A 13,535-nucleotide genomic window follows, 5' to 3' on the forward strand; every position below is an offset into this window, starting at 1 on the left:
CACCCTACAACCTCCCCCCACCCCTCACTCCTGGATGGAACCTCTATGATACTCTTCCAAGAATCTCCCAACTATCTTAATCTTAATGCCTTGCTAGAGGGAAAAAAACCTTTGCTTGACATTGGCAAGGCCTCTGGTATCCAGTATCCTACAGGTCTTCTTTAGCATATGAAAGTTCTTTTGAAACCTCCCTGTTCCTTACCTCCCCAGTCCCATAGTATATAATCAGCAACCCTGCACAACCCCAGGCAGCAGCTCTTCTTGAACATGGTTCCTGTCTTCCTGCTTTATAGAATCAGCTTTTTGCACCAGAAATATCTCAAGAATTCTTTCTTGGTTGGCTCCACACCTCATTTATATTCTAAAACTTCCTCCTTTGGTGCCGAACATGGGGCTGAGTCTTTACATCTGGCATCTGGACTCTGAGCTTCGGTGCCAACTTGGTGAGTACTTTCTCTCCTCTACTCTCTTTTCAGGGGGCTTTTGAGGAGTGTGGTCTTATTGGAATATTTTCATGTCTGTTGCTCAGGCTGCTATTGCCTGCTTCTGCCTCCACTTTACCCGCTTGTGCTCTCTCTCTCTCTGTCAAATAAGTAAAATTAAAAAAAAAAAAATGTTGAGCTTTTTTTAACATTGTAGATGCCGATGGGGGTCATTAGCTGTTTCCTGTACTCAGCTGACCAAATAATTTCCAGTAATTCAGCTGAGACGCTGGGGCCATCCCCTTTTTGTGTGTCCTTTGTGACTATTTGTATGTTCTGATTATGTGTGTCAAATGAAGTTCCTCAGAGAAAAATGTTCTCGATATAAAATTATAACTGTACTTCTGGAGAAAGTTGGGTGTGGTTAAAATCTTACCTACAAAGACTATGGGAGGCACGACTGTTGACGTACTCCATTGGTAGCCAAGGAAAGAAATATTGTGTCTTTATGAAAACAAACTGCAGCTGCGAGGCTATTGAAATAGATACTTAATAGAACTTATTCAAATCAGTAATGGCAAAATATTTATCAATTACAGATTGTATGGAGCCAGTAATTTCAGTTACAATAGGTCTGGGGGCCTAAATGAGTGGGACCAATCACAGTGAGGTGGTAGTAATCCACCCTGAGGTACCATCCATTCTTTCTAAGAATAGGCCAAATTGAGCTGTTTAGTGGAGCAATGGGGGTAATCACCCTTCTCTAAAATGTTAACTATTTTAACTGGTGGGGAAGGTTAGGGCACAGGGTCTGTTTTGTCAAGCCAGTTGTAAATGTCAGTGACTTAATTTTTATTTGACACTTATTGGGTTACAGCCTCCATACCTGCTATGGATATTTTAGAATATAACCATGGGAAAGTTAGGCAATGCACTAGCCTAAACTGGAAGAATAAGGTAAGGTATAAATATTTATTTTCTACTTTATATATGGTAACTCAAAAGTATAAAGGGTAATATTTATATTTAGTGGATTTCAAAGCATAACTGTAATTCGAGACCCAGTATTGGTTAAGACCATGGGAAGTTTGCAAATCGGTGCATCTCAGTAGATGTTAAAGTAGATTTTAAAGTAGATGTTAAAGTAGATTCAGGACCTGTGTTGTAGAGTGCAGAATCCATCACCTTTTATCTTTTGTTACAAAAATTATTTTAGTGAGTATATGGTATCCATCTGGGTCAAATTGTGAACCTATTTTTTAGTTTTTATTTGTTTGTTCTCCCTGTCTAGTTTCTTTCTTTCTCTCTTTCTTTTTCTTTCTTTCTTTCTTTCTCTCTCTCTTTCTGTAGTAACTAAATGTATTTTAGTTGTGCTTTGTCACTACCTTTCTCATATTTATAAGTTTCTTCCTTAAGAAAGTTATAAATTGGTATCATCAGGGTAAGAAATCTTTTCCCATGGCAGTGATTTCTTTATGGTTATAAGGACTTTGAACTTAAGTGTCAAGTTTGAAAAAGAAAACCCTTGGCTATCCCGTAGGTTGGGGAAGGGGCATGGGTTTCCTCCCAGATCCCTGAGGATCTGGATCTTTTTTTGCAACAAAGGTGTGGGTAACAGCATCAGCAAAGGCCAATAGAGGATCCAAGTGAGCCTTTTACTTTTCAAAATATGACCTCAGCCTGCCACAGGATGACTGCTCTTCTTCAAGTGACCACCCAATGGTACCACATAATGCACAGAGTACTAGTCTTTAGCCCTGAGAACTCTAGAGATTAAGGCCAATGTCTGCTTGACACATAGAACCAGCAGTTACAGTGTAAGTGTTGTTCCATTGGCCTAGCGTCATTCACAGATTATGCTGAATTGGAGATTCACAATTTAGTCTAAAATTTATAGATGAGTCTGAACTGAGATATACAAGTAAATGTCATTTTAAAGAGGACTTTAATCTCACATCTTTTCCCCTAAATACTTGAAAATTTTGTCTTCAGTTGGTTAAATCTCTAACAGAAATTTCATAAAACTCAGCAAATGCAACACAAGGGACAAGCATAGCAAAAATCACAAGCTAGTCAGCAGGCAACATCTCAAAGTACATGCTAGACCACAAACAGCAGAGTTGTGTTTCAAGCCAAAGAAAGAGAAGAAAGACTGCTAGTGGTGATGGTCATTACTACACACTCTGCTCGTGGTGTTCCATTGTTGTGACCTTTCATAGAGATGGGATGGGTCTCTCAATCCAAAATTAGGTTTGGATATGGGGACTGATGAAGCCACTTGTGCACCAAGAGGATATAAAAAAAAAATTGTTACTCATATGATGCTTTTTTGTGTAAATGATAGTATGTTCCAAGCCTGGTGTAAAAATGTCTTGAGAGAATAAGAAGGAACAACTGACTTGGAGTTTTATGGTAGTTAGGGAGTGAGGCTGGGGTAAGAATTCCCTATAGGGCTTATATGGTATTAACTTCTTTATGGTGCCGAAGGAGGGAACAACTGGGCTTTCTCACTACTTTGTCCACATGTAGACAGAATGGAGAGGAAAGTGAAACTTAGAAGTTTTTTAGCAATTAAATATCAAAAGTAGACTTTATTACAACTCTTTTATTATCTCTTTAATCATCTTACCATGTTTTCATTATTTTGTTGGGTGGGACAGGAGAACGAGAACTTTGGCCCACACATATTATTGCTTAAAAAAAGAAAACCCCAAGAATAGAAAAGAGGAGAGGGGACTTGATATTCATTATTAGTCTCCTTTATGGAATTCTTCATGTTAAATATTTTTATGTATTTCTGTTTATTTAATATTCTCAGAATTAAACTGAAAGTGTGTGTTTGAAAGTGTTTTCCCATCATCACACAGTTGTAAAATAACAGAAATAAATTTGAGAGAGGCTGACTGCCCATTTAACCACAAACCACCCTTTTTTCCATTACTCCAGGTTAGCTCTCAGTTCAGGTGTTTTTGGTTTTTGTTTTGTTTTGTTCTGTTTTGTTTTGCTTTGTTTGTTTGTTTTTCCCCATGTGGTTCCTCAGATGGATAAAAAAGGCAAAAGTTATAAAAATCAAATGGATAAAATAATCCAATACAGATTACAAATCAGAGCTATTTTTTGTGTCATCTAACTACATATCTAGGTATCTATGTATTATTTTCTGAGAATCTTAATGGTTGGCATTTTGGACTCAGTTTTCAGTTAGTGGTATTATATTTGTGCCTTAGGGAATGAGAAATTGACATATCATTAAATAAATTTTATCCCTCGAAAATTATCTATATATAGTCTCCTTAGATTTTTCTTTCCTTGGAGATTGAATGACTTACTTTATTATGTTGTGTATCTTTTTTGGTATAATCACACTAAAATAGATTTTCTGTCATAGTGGAGGGAGAAGTTAAAGGTAAATGCATTAGTTACTCTACATTTCTAATTTCTTTGGTAAGAATAGTGCATGTTGAGACTTTAAATAAATTATAGGGTTTTTGTAATTATTTCTTGTATTCTGGAGATTCGAGTAGTTAAGCTAAGAGATAAATTTCCAGAAATTCTGTTTGGTTTAGATTAACAAGAGTTACCACTCCATATTTCTTCAGACACCACAATTTCTATTTTTTATCACATAAATAAGCTTAAAGGGTTAAAATCAAATACACACCTCAACAAGTATAGTAATGGCTTAGTATATGACTCAGTAATGATGAACTGACATGGCAAGTGAAAAATAAAAAAAATAAATATATCCTGTTTCTTCACAAGTCTTTGATATTGTTTAAGAGGCTGGGACCCTGGGAGAATAAAGTTCACGACCTTAGAAATGTCTCCATATATAGTCTCCATGATACTCATATTCAGAGAGATGGGAAAGGACAGAGTCAGGAAAATATTTTTGCTAAGTGCTCAAATTATTCAGTTAGTCATTGCAGATTCCAAAGTGAGACAGTGTTGTAAGCCATTCTATAACATGACCTAATGGAATTTGGCTACCTGCTTTTAAGGCCAGCATTTGTGTCTTATGATTGTCTCTCATATTTTGAATTGAGTGATGTTCTTTTACTTTTTTCTTTGACCACAATAAATGTTTTTGTTCTGAAATTCATTTACTCTTTTTAAAAAAATTTTAGTTATTTATTTTTTAATTAAAAAAAAGTTTTTATTTCTTTATTTGACAGAGAGAGATCACAAGTGGGTAGAGAGGAAGGCAAAGAGAGAGAGGAAAGCAGGCTCCCTGCTGAGCAGAGAGCCTGATGCAGGACTCGATTCCAGGACCCTGAGATCATGACCTGAGCTGAAGGTGGAGGCTTAACCCACTGAGCCACCCAGGTGCTCTACTCTTTTTTTTTTTTTTTTTTTTTTTTTTAAGATTTCATTTATTTATTTGAGAGAGAGAGAGAGCCCATGAGCAGGAGTGGCTGATGGGAGAAGGAGTAGAGAGAGGGATAGGGAGAAGCAGACTCCCTGCTGAACAGTTCAGCATTTTAATTACCCAAACCATGCTAGACATTGTCTTGGGAGCTAGGATGAGAGACAACGTGAGGATGAGTAAGAACTATGTATAGCAATGCTGCTCTAAGGAGTTCAGAGTCAAGTGGGAGGTCAAGTCAATAGGGAAACAGGATAAAAACCAATATAAATAAGCAACATGATATGTTCTGTATTGGAGAGGCATGGGTTGAGAGCTGCAGAAGCATAGTGAGTAGTGACTGAGGGAAATGAAGAAGTCTTGTTAAGAGAGTATGGCATTTATCCCATCTGGAATTCATTAAACATTTCTAAGGGGCTTTACCTTTCCTAGTATATTCTAAGGTTCTTTAGTAGAGGGATTCCTATACCATATTGCAGCTTTCATGGTCCTAGAACTGTCTGTGTGGGATTATGTGTGCTTATGTGAGCGTATGGAATAAGGTTTACTGTTCAGTGGAATGAGATATATATATATATATATATATATATATATATATATATATGAGAGAGAGAGAGAAAGGTAGATGAGTGGCAGAATAATATTCAATTGAATTAAGTGTGGGCCTGTTTCCTGTAGAGGAATCATCTCTTGATTCCCCTCAACCCACTTCACAACTTGGAAAAGAAAAAACAAAAAAACAAAACTTTGTTCATTGACTTCATAGTCCTTAGGGTTCTTAGGCAGTTGGTAATTAACTCATCCTTATAGAAGGCTATGCTGTATTTGCAAACCAAACATTCCTTCATCTCACTTGATCACATTTTTGAACCTTCACATATCCATGCATTCCATATAGTCTTTGTGTTATAATTTGTGTTGGGGAACTAGGAAAATCACAGCATAAGCTATTTAGCTCAGATACTCAGCTCTTTGAGGATACCTTGCTTTTTTTGTCCCATATGGCTTTGTCTCATGGTTATTTGGTCATCACTCCTCCCAGGTTCTAGCAATCTCCTCTTTTACACTTTGCATTTAAATGGTATCACCTCATTGGCTGGCATCTGTATTATTCATGATTATCCAGAGGAAACACTGTATCCGTATCTGTATATCTATATCTGTATCTATCTATTCATAGATCTGTATCGTCTGTCTAGAGTCTATATAGGGAGGGAGGGTTCAGAATTTTAAGGATTTGGCTTATGGTTGTGGGATTTTTTGAGGCTGGAAAATTGGAGATCTGTAAAGAAGGGAAGTTCAGCAGGCTGGAAATTCAGACAAGAGTGATATTACAGTCTTGAGACAGAATTGCTTCTCCTAGGAAATCTCAATCATCATTCTTCGATCTTCAACTGCTTGGTTGAGGTCCACCAACTGGTAGATAGTAATCTGCTTTACTCAAAGTCTGTTGATTGTAAATGTTAACCAGATATTTTTAAATGTTTCACAGCAACATCTAGACTGGTATTTGACCAAACTGGGCACTATAGAAAAGTTGACATATAAAAATAACCATCACAGGACTCATCACAAACATGAAGCTGAAAATATAATTTATCCCAGCCCCAAATATGTGTCTTCCCAAAGAAAGCAACATGTCAGAGACAGAATAACTCTATTTAAAGGATCTCTGTAATAAAATGAAAGCAGTATCTGCAAAAAATAAAGGTAATATATGCTTTATCAATAAAGTCTGTTTACAAAAGTAAATTTATTTACCTTTAGAACAGCATCCACATTTTGTTACTGGGGTGGAATAAAAACTATTAGAAACAGGTTGTCAGGAACATGGATCCTAGACACAATTATGGAGGCTTAGAAGTCAGAAATCAAGTTGTTGGTAAGGACATGCTCCATTTGAAGCCTATGTGGGAGAATTCTTTCTGGCTTTTGGTGGTTTGTCAGCAATCCTTGACATTCCTTAGTTTGCAGACATAGCACTGCAGTTGCTGTTTCTTTTACCATATAGCATCCTCCCCTTATGTGTCTGGGTCCTCTCATTTCTTATAAAAATACCAGAAAAATCAGATTAAGAGGCCATCCTATTCCAGTGCATCTTCCTCTTAAATTAATTATATCTGCAATGATCTTATTTCCAAGTAAAGTCACATCCTGACATAATGGGGGTTAAGATGTCAACATATCTTCTTGGGGGACACAACTGAACCATAACTTGTCCTCATGGATAGCTCTCTGGGACTCAACTTTATCACCCATAAAATGAAGGATATAAAGAAAATAACTTCTCAGGTCACTTGAAGCAATTATATCCTTTCATTTTAATTGCTGTTAATGACATCTTTATTCAACAGATATTCATGAAAATTATAATACATCTAGAATACTAAAAATATAGAAATAAGTAACAGTCCTGACACTCAATGTTTTCCACTTCAATGGCTAAGATGGAAAGTAGTATGTAGCATGAAATTATAATGTATATTGGAAACATTGCGAATAGCTGGGTGGAGTAGATACAATGAAATGCTTCTTAGAAAAGAGTTTTTCTGAGTTATGAAGGATGAATGGAAGTCTGATTTAAGAAGGTAAGGATATGTTTTTAAGGGAAGAATTGAATGTGTTTTTGCAAAAGCATGGGGATATAAGAGAATATATGTCTTTCTATGAACTCTAGTAGTTTGGCCTTCATAGAAGCCTCAACTCTAGGAAGGGAATTGGTAGGAAATGAGAGTGAAGAGATAGAAATGATAAAATTATAAGAATCATAACCATAATTCTAAGGAATTTGAATTGTATCCTATAGCTTTGGTGAACGTAATGACTAGTATCTAACGTGAGAGTGTGTCCAAATGCTACATGTTATTTAAATTCAGTCTGATAGAAAAGTGGAATATAAGGGATATATTATGTCTTTGTGAAAACAGAAAGAACAATTAAAAGGCAAATGATATTCATACAAAAATATTAAGGGCTTAAAATATAGCAGTAGTAAGAGAATATAGCCAAGAGAGTAGACAAGGATAACAAGGAGATAACAAAGGTACAAAGTTGCTATAATTTGGCAATGATTTAAATTTGGAAGAGACAGAGGCCAATGAAAAAGGAGTCTAGGATTTGTCAAGATTTCTGGTTAATCCTAAAATGGTGAAAATTTCTGAAAAAAATCTGAAAAAAAAAAAAAAAGGAAGCATAAGAGCAAAATTGTGTATTGTTTTGTAAATGATGAGCTGGAAGTGTCTTGGAGCATCTAAACAGAAATGCTTCATGAGGTTGAGTATGTTGGGCATTTTGACTGAGCTCAGACTCAAATAGGGTTGAGAAAAGTTCCCTGATAAATCCAAGGAAATTGGTGGGCACATGCTATGTGATCGAGTTGGACAAAGCTTTCCTTCCCACTATTTAGGAATTTCTAGTCCTGATTTGCACAAGACAGAAAGGTTTTTCTGATGAAAAATAATTGGAAACTCCACCTCTTCTTTGTGTTCCAAGTTACTAAACCAGGACTGATGAGTTCAAGAGCAGAGCTGGACGATGAGATTCTTGCAGAATTTTTGTTCATGTATATAGGAAGTGATGGAACCACTGGGATGAATAAGGATGAGAAGAAAGGATTGGTTCTAATACTATCAGATTATTGGTAAGAATTGTAAGTCTATACATGGGACATGAAACTACGTGAAATAAGTTAATCTATACACAAAATAAAATTGCATTGAACTATAAACACACAGACACACAGACACATACACCCCCAAATACAGATTTTAAAATATTGAAAACTGAATACAGTATATAGCCTAGTTAATAGAAATATACCAGTGTCAGTTTCTGTGTTCATCTGTGTTCAGTTGTCATCACTGGGGGAAGTTGAGTGAAGGGTACATGGGACTTTTTGTACTATTTTTGTAACTTTTTTGACTCTATAATTATTTTAAGTAAAAAAGTTCAGAGGAAAAAAATGAGCCAGAGGCCAATGCTGCTATCTCTACCCCTCCCTTATCTATCACTAATTCAGTTGCTGAACAAAACTGGATATCCTTGTTGCATATATATGGATTTTGAAATGGTGAATATTTATGCCATTCATTTCCAGTCACATTGAAAGAATGACTTACTATGGAAGTAATGTTCCTGAGAATAAGGCTGCTTCCATTTTTTTAGATGTAATTTTAGTATATGGGTTGTATAAACTTAAGAAAGTTACTTGATCTATTTCATAGCTTTCCCCATTTGTAATGGAGATAATGGTTCCTAATGGTTGTAAAGAAGATTAAATAAGTTAGCATATGAAATCACTTGGATCGTCTTTTTAGAAGGTATTATCTTTGTGATCAAGTGTTTACTGGTAGTTTCTAGCAAAATGCCTTGCAGATATTAAAAAAGTATCTGCAACTACATTTATGGCAGCTATTTGAAAAATCATATCATTTGAATGCTTATTTCAATATGTAGTACCACTCAGCAAAAATGGTTTAGATATTTTTGCTGACATTAGAGCTTTTAATGTTTCTGAATTAATAGACATTCTTATAATCACAGACCTTAACTGTCAGTCACAAATAGCAATTTAATGAAGACAGTGTACTGCGGCAGTCCCTTAAGTATTTATTAGATAGTGATTCATCTACATTTTGTGCTGGAGGTCTGATTTGCCAAAAGACATTGACCTTGCAAGAATCTATAAAATTTGACCAACTCACACTGTTTTTAACTGATTCACCTTCTCCTAAAGTCTATGTATAGTAAAGTGAATGGTATTTTATTTATGTTATTATGACATAATTAGTAAGTAAAAAGGTACATAAAAATACAAAGTTTGAATTGAAGAAGAAGGAGAAAGAGGAGGAAATGTTGAAGGAAAAGAAGGAGAAAGGAGAAGAGGCATTCTTGATTTACTTACCAGAAATATTTTCTAAAGCACAATTGAATGCCAGTCTGACCAACAGTCATAAAATTTGACAAAATAATTTTGGAATTTATTTTGAAAATATTTGCATTCAATTCAAAACTGAGCTGACATCTTGTTATGTTACTTACCAATTCATCAATTTCTACAGTGACAACTCCAGTGAAAAGAAAAGCCCTTACACACTCATTTTAAAGTTCTGTACATTAAATTCTTAAATGGACTGGGAAAGTAACCTCTTGTTATCTGCAATATTTTCTACCTGCTATATTTTTGGTACCTTCTGAAAAATTTCAGTTATTAATTGTTTAGTTTCTGACAATTATTTACAATACCACACTATCTTGTTTACTATAACATTATAATAAATTTTGAAAATTGGTATGTTCTTGTCACATTGTTCTTATTTTTTTCATTGTATCATCCAATGTAAGTCCCATGCATTTCCATATGAATTTTAGAATCACATTCAGAATTTTTACATAAAAAATCTGCTGCCATATTCATTTGGATTGCGTTGAATCTATACATCAATTTGGAGAGAATTGACAATATTTTGTCTTCCAGCTCATGAACAAAGTATCTCTCTCCTTTTGCTTAGATCTATTTTATTTATTTATTTTTTTAAGGGTTTTATTTATTTATTTGACAGAGAGATCACAAGTAGGCAGAGAGGCAGGCAGAGAGAGAGGAGGAAGCAGTCTCCATGCTGAGCAGAGAGCCCGATGCGGGGCTCGATCCCAGGACCCTGGGATCATGACCTGAGCTGAAGGCAGAGGCTTTAACCCACTGAGCCACCCAGGCGCCCCACTTAGATCTATTTTAAATTCTAAGCATCATTTTTAGTTTTCAGTGCACAGATCTTTTGTAAGGTTTATCCTAATGATTTCATATTTAATAATACTGTAAATGGCATTTTTTTTAAGATTTTATTTATTTATTTGTCAGAGAGAGACACAGTGAGAGAGAGGGAACAGAAGCAGAGGGAGTGAGAGAGGGAGAAGCAGGCCTCCTGCTGAGCAGAGAGCCTGATGTGGGGCTCGATCCCCGCACCCCGGGATCATGACCTGAGTCAAAGGCAGACGCTTAACGATTTTGCCACCCAGGTGCCCCTGTAAATGGCATTTTAAAAAATTTCAATTTTCGGTTGTTTGTTCTTACTACCTAGAAATACAGTTGATAAACTTTGGATCCATCAGTGATGACCCTTACTTCCCCACTATTCTACTCTCTTGTTTCTATCATTTGGCTTTCTGAACATTCATAAAAGTAGAGTATTCTGACATATGGCCTTTTGTATATGGCTTATTTCACTTAGCATAATGTTTTTCAAGGCTCATCCATGTGGTAACATTCTTCAGTACTTCATTTCTTTCTTTCTTTCTTTCTTTCTTTTTTAAAGATTTTATTTATTTATTTGACAGGCAGAGACCACAAGTAGGCAGGGAGGCAGGGACAAAAAGCAGGCTCCCCGCTGAGCAGAGAGCCCGACTCTGGGCTCGATACCAGGAACCTGGGATCACGACCTGAGCTGAAGGCAGAGGCTTTAACCCACTGAGCCACCCAGGTGCCCCTTCATTTCTTTTTATGACTGAATGATATTCTATTACTTGGAAATACCACATTTTGTTTATCAGTTCATTCATTAATGAGTATTTTAGTTGTTTACTCATACTGGCTGTTACAAAAAAAATGTTGTATGAATATTCAGGTACATATTTTTATGTGACGATGGTTTCAAGTCTCTTGGCTGTATACTACAAGGGAATTGTTAGGTCATATGATCACTATTTTTAACTTTTTGAGTAACTACTGAAATGGCTGCATCATTTTCCATTCTGATCAGTAATATAAGAAGGTTACATTTTCTCTACAACCTCACTAATATTTGTTATCTTTCTTTTTTTTTTTTTTAATTATAGCCATCTTGGGGGATGTGAAGTTGTATATCATTGTGGTTTTTATTTACATTTCCCTCATGACTAACAATTTTTCATGTGCTTATTGTCCATTTGTATATTTTCTTTGGAGAAATGTCTATTCAAATCCTTCACTGATTTATTATTTGTATTATTTCTCTTTTTTTGTAGACGTATGAATTCTTTACATATTTGAATAATAAGCCTTTATCAGATATATGTTTTGAAAGTATTTCCTCCAATTCTCTCAATCATCCTTTCATTTTCTTGATAGTATCCTTTGAGGCACATTTTCATTTTGATGAAGTCCAATTTATCTATTTTTTCTTTAGTTGCATTTGCTGTAAGTGTCATATCTAAGAAATCATTGCTTAATCTAACGTCACAAAGATTTACAGCATATTTTCTTCAAAGAGTTTTATACTTTCAGATCTTACATTTAGATCAAAAGACCCAAAGGCCATTTTCAGTTAATTTTTGCATAAGGTATGAAATAAAGTTTCAACTTCATTCTTTTGCACATAGATATCAAGCTCCATTTCTTGAAAAGAATATTCTCTCCCAGGACGCCTGGGTGGCTCAGTGGGTTAAGCCTCTGCCTTCAGCTCAGGTCATGATCTCAGGGTCCTGGGATAGAGTCCCGCATCGGGCTCTCTGCTCAGAAGGGAGCCTGCTTCCCCCTCTCTCTGTGTGCCTCTCTGCCTACTTGTAATCTCTCTCTCTGTCAAATAAATAAATAAAATCTTAAAAAGAAAAAAAGAATATTCTCTCCTAGTTGAAATGGTCTTGGCATACTTATAAAAAATCAGTTGACAATAAATATAATAATTTATTCCTGGAGTTTACATATGATTCTATTTTTGTACGTATTCATCATTAAGTCATTACCGCTCTATATTGATTAGTGCAGCTTTCTAGTAGGTTTTGAATTCTAGAAGTATGAGTCTTCTAAATTTATTTATTTATTTATTTATTTGGACTGTTTCAGCTATTCTGGGTCCCTTGTACAAAAAAAGTTAAATGGGATTTTGATAGAAATTAGGTGAAATTTGTAGCACAATTTGAAGTGTTTACCCCATTTACCAATAATAAGTATTCCCATTCATGAACACGAGATTTCTTTCCATTTTTTAGGTCTTCTTTAATTACTTTCATAGGTATTTGGTAGTTTAGAGTTGTACAAATCTTAAATATCTCTTATAAATGTATTCTTAAATATTTTTTGATGTTACCAAATTTGGAATTTATTTCATTTTTAGATTATTGCCAGTGTATGAAGTTGATTTTTGTATATCGATTTTTCTACCCTGCAACCTTTGTTGAATTTGTTTATTAGTTCTAATAGTTTAGTTGTGTGTGTGTGTTCCCTAAGCTGTTATATTGATAGGAGCATATCATCTCAAATAGAGTGTTACTTCTTCCTTTCCTGTCTAGATGCCTTTTATTTCTTTTTATAGCTCAATTGCCATGGCTAAGAAATTCAGTACAAAGTGTTATATAGAAGTGGTGAGAAGCTATCTTTGACTTCTTTTTTTTTTTTTTTTTTTAGATTTATTTATGTATGAGAGAGAGAGAGTGAGAGAGAGCGCATGGGGAGAGGTAGAGAGAGGGGAAAGAGAGATTCTTAAGCAGGATCCATGCCTAGTGTAGAGGTGATGTGGACCTTGTTGAAAACTTAACTGACTATGCCAACCAGGTGCCCCATGACTTAATCTTGATCTTTGAGGGCAGATTTTATTCTTCTATTCTTCAGAATATTGTCACTTGTGGGGTTTTGTAGATCTTCTTTATCAGATTGAGGAAGTTGTCTTCTACCCCTATTATGTTATCATGAAAGTGTGTTGAACTTCCTCAAACGATTTTTCTGCATCTTTGAGATGATCCCGTGGGTTGTCTTTATTCTACTGATACGCTTTATT

The sequence above is a fragment of the Martes martes genome (assembly GCF_963455335.1).
Source record: "Martes martes genome assembly, chromosome: 6".
Lineage (NCBI taxonomy): Eukaryota > Metazoa > Chordata > Mammalia > Carnivora > Mustelidae > Martes > Martes martes.